The sequence below is a fragment of the Camelus bactrianus genome, chromosome X, assembly GCF_048773025.1.
Source record: "Camelus bactrianus isolate YW-2024 breed Bactrian camel chromosome X, ASM4877302v1, whole genome shotgun sequence".
Lineage (NCBI taxonomy): Eukaryota > Metazoa > Chordata > Mammalia > Artiodactyla > Camelidae > Camelus > Camelus bactrianus.
The window spans coordinates 91,603,702-91,607,493 of NC_133575.1; the positions used below are offsets into that span (position 1 = coordinate 91,603,702).

The 3,792-nt window shown below is 37.9% G+C and overlaps 1 non-coding gene across 1 annotated transcript; it reads left to right on the plus strand.

Annotated features, from left to right (window-relative positions):
- The first annotated feature begins 2,930 nt into the window (after positions 1-2,930).
- LOC123614658 (small nucleolar RNA SNORA2/SNORA34 family) lies at positions 2,931-3,068 on the plus strand. Its single transcript, XR_006722108.1, has one exon. It is a non-coding gene; the product is annotated as a small nucleolar RNA SNORA2/SNORA34 family (small nucleolar RNA).
- The last annotated feature ends 724 nt before the right edge of the window (positions 3,069-3,792 follow it).

A 3,792-nucleotide genomic window follows, 5' to 3' on the forward strand; every position in this document is an offset into this window, starting at 1 on the left:
CTCAGCCAATTGACACTTTTCCTCTTTTTAGCATTTGGCAGGTTAATTTCACCATTAGGTCTCAATGATGTATTTGGATTCAAATGCCTGAGTCACGTTGTGAGCTAGAACGAGCTGTTTCTCTCTCGACGCCAGTTTCCGGATCTGTAAAGTGATGTAAAGATCTCTAAGGGCCCTGCCTCTCTGACATTATAACAGTTCAACAACTGGGTAGACAGATCCAAAGCGCAGTTCAGATGATGGCCAACACCCAGATGATGGTCCCAATCTTGTCCTGCTAGCCTGGCAGGCCCAAAACACACAAATGAGCGTACAAAAGAAACCTCAGAAGCAAAATAATTTGTCCTACCCAACATATTCAGTCCTTTCTTCTCACAATAATTCATATCAGCCAGAATAATCTGTATCCTTTGAATTCCTTCACTCATTCCCCTATCGCTGTCCTTGATATTACCCTATCCAGGTAATTCTCCTTCCCGTCCTCTATCCAAATTCAATCCCTCCCTTCAAGGCATAGCCCAATATTTGCTGAGTTTTTTACCGATTTCTCCCAACCAGTGATCTTTCCCGCCTTTGAACTCCAATAGCACTGTGTGAAAAAGCTGGTAATTCTTTGGTTTAATTGTCTGTTCAAAATATGTTCTCTGTTTTGGTTCTATCTTTTAAAAAGGTCTTTCTGACCTAACCCAAGGCATCTCTGAAGCAAAACAAGCATTCTAATTAACTATCAAGTTCCTTCGTACGTTAAGAAAAAGGAACAAAAAGGTTTGTCTTATTCGACTCCTAGGGAAAAAAAATATTAAAAGCAGTTTTAACTCAAAAGAAATCCCAATCTCTGACTACAGAGACTTCAAGGCAGGGCTTGGAAGCGCTCTGAAATAAAGGGACGCCGATGCTTCCTGGCATTTATTTTTGTGGTGGTGGTGGTGGTGGTAGCAGTAGTAGTAATGTTAATCTATTAGTGCCATTAGAGACTGTTGTTATTGTTCAGAAAAAAGAAGAACTAGATTGTCTGCTACAGAAGTGAGAGTTTTAGAAGAGGCCTTAGGGAAAAGGCTCTTTTAGACCATTTTGCCAGCGAAATCCAGCGATATAAGGTAACGCTTTTTCTGATCAACTCAGGAAGAAATAGGAAAAGAGCTTTCGCTTGAGTAAGATGAAGAATAAACTCAAACCAAGTGTTCAAGCAATCCACTGCAAGGGTTTAAAGCTTTTTAAAACAGTAACTTAGAATAGCACATTGATTTTCTTAACTCTGTTAACTACTCTTAAAGGGACAATCAAGTAGCTCAGATCAAATGCTCAACCAATATTTATTGGCAGTATCACACGCAAGACATTGTGCTAGATGTTACAGGCAACACGAGACAAAATAACACATGTAAAAATCAGCTTATACTTTACTATATAGAGCTTTCGGCAGAAAGAAGGGAAAGGGGGAGGGAGGGGTTTACAGGACAAAATCTTAACTTTCCTTTGATTCCTTACATTCAGTTTTTCTTTTCTTTCTTTTTTTTCCCTCCATCTGTCCTCTCCTTTTCCCAACTTTTTCCCTGGCAACATTTTGATGCTCCTCCAAGCTGTCCCATACACAACTGTCAGGGTGATCTCTGTACTACACACACCCTATGATTCAGCAACACCAAATTATTTGCGTTAGAATCACAAATAACCTCTGGACTTACTCAGGCTATTCCCTCTGCCCATTATTACCCTTTAAGACTTAGCCAAAAATTACCTCCTAAGTCAAATTTTTCTGGACACTTGTGGGGAAAAATATTTCTTCCTCTGTGACCCCATAGCACCCAGTAGATAACTGCATTAGTGCTTAGCAAAGTATGTGGGAATTATGGGTTTATATTCCTTCTCCCTGTCTAGATAGTTGTGTAAGACAGGATTCAGTTGCAGGAAACGGAAACCACTCCAGCATTTTAAACAGAAAGCAATGTAACACAAGGGATTACATACATATGAGATCACTGGAAGTGATGGCGGGGTGGGCTCTGGGCTGAGCCTCCAAGAATATATTCCAGAAAAACACACTCGGCTGGTCCACTCAGAGAACGTTTGCCACAATCAGGAAAATGGAGAATCATGAGGCCACTGTTGGAACCATTGAGATACAGAACACACTACTACACATGAAATCCAGACAAGATGCAGAGCCACCATCATACTGAAGACACCCACAAAGCTAGTGACTACACACCCCGGAAAGCAGCTTCAGAAATGCCCACTATTTCCATAGCAGTGCTTGAGAGCAAGATGGCTGTTGCTTCATTTCTGCCTCAAAATCTCTTGTGAGTGCATCTATTTGCTGGCTATAAGGAGAGTCCTAGCTACAGGAGACACTGTGATATAGGTGTTTAACGTTCAAAACTTGGCAATATAGAAAAGCACACCAGAAGGAATTAGCAGTAGATGTTGAGTAACAATCTACTATAAGTACCATGTATCTTTAGCACCTAAAACTCTACTTAATAAATGCATGTAACTATAAAGTTTGTTGGCTGTTTTTTAAGCTGTCCCTGTTTCCTGCTTTCCTGATAGTAAAAGTTACTTATTTTAGAAGAATATTCCCCTTAGCATAATTTATAAAGGGGAAAATCTGGAATAACCTAAATATAAAACAAGACATTCATTAAATGAACTATGACAGAATATTATGTAGTGATTAAAATGATGATGTAGATTTCTCTGTTGACATGGGAAGATACGATCTAAGTGGAAAAGCAGGTTACAATCTATCTCATACTGAAAAAATAAATTCCAAGTGAGCTCAAGATATGAATATGAGAAGCAAAACTTGAAAACATTGAGAAAAGAAAAACAACTTAGGATAAGAAAACATTTCCAAAATAAGACAATAAACTAGCACACATCATACTGGAAACTGCTAAATCTGACTTCGTTGATAGGTGGCAATTTCTTTGGCCCTGAATCAAGGCCAGTAGTTTGCTGAAGCTGTTGGTTTCAAGCAGGAGCCTAAAGAAAGTGCCTTTCTATGGTCTGTTGGCCATTTCAGAACTGTGGAAGTGTAATGGTCAGTTCATTAGAAAGAAACATCTGAGTCATTGGTGATAGATGTGGGCTAATACTTGTTTGCAGTCGATTAATACTGGGATTCCAAAATTTAGAGATACTTGATTTAACTTGTTCATTAGAATTATAATACCCTTAAATCCAATTACTACAAAAAAAAATTTTGCTGTGGGTTTTCCACAAAAACAGTAAGATGATTCTGAACTGTGAGCTTCCTTTGAGTATAATCCTTTTGTATGGTCATTGCCCTGACTTGTATATTTTAGACTCTATTCAAATTGGAAACTTACATTTTCTATTGGGCTGTAAAACTGAGTTGTTTACTGAATTGTGAAAGTGCATCTATTCATTGAGAAAGTTACCTCCACAGTAAAGCATTTGTTAAATATATTTTTTTTTAAAAGGTGGCAATTTCTATATAATGAAGCAATGATAAAAAAATCAATACTCACTGATACGAGATTAGAATTAAGACCATATAAAGAAATAATTATGAAGAACAAACTTGGAGGTATCACATGTCCTGCTTTAAAACTATACTACAAAGCTATAGTATTCAAAACAGTATGGTACTGGCACTGAAACAGACACATAGATCAATGGAACAGAAGAGAGAGCCCAGAAATAAGCCCACACACTTATGGTCAATTAATCTGTGACAAAGAAGGTAAGGATATACAATGGAGAAAAGACAGTCTCTTCAATAAGTTGTGCTGGTAAAACTGGACAGCTATATGTAAAAGAATCAAA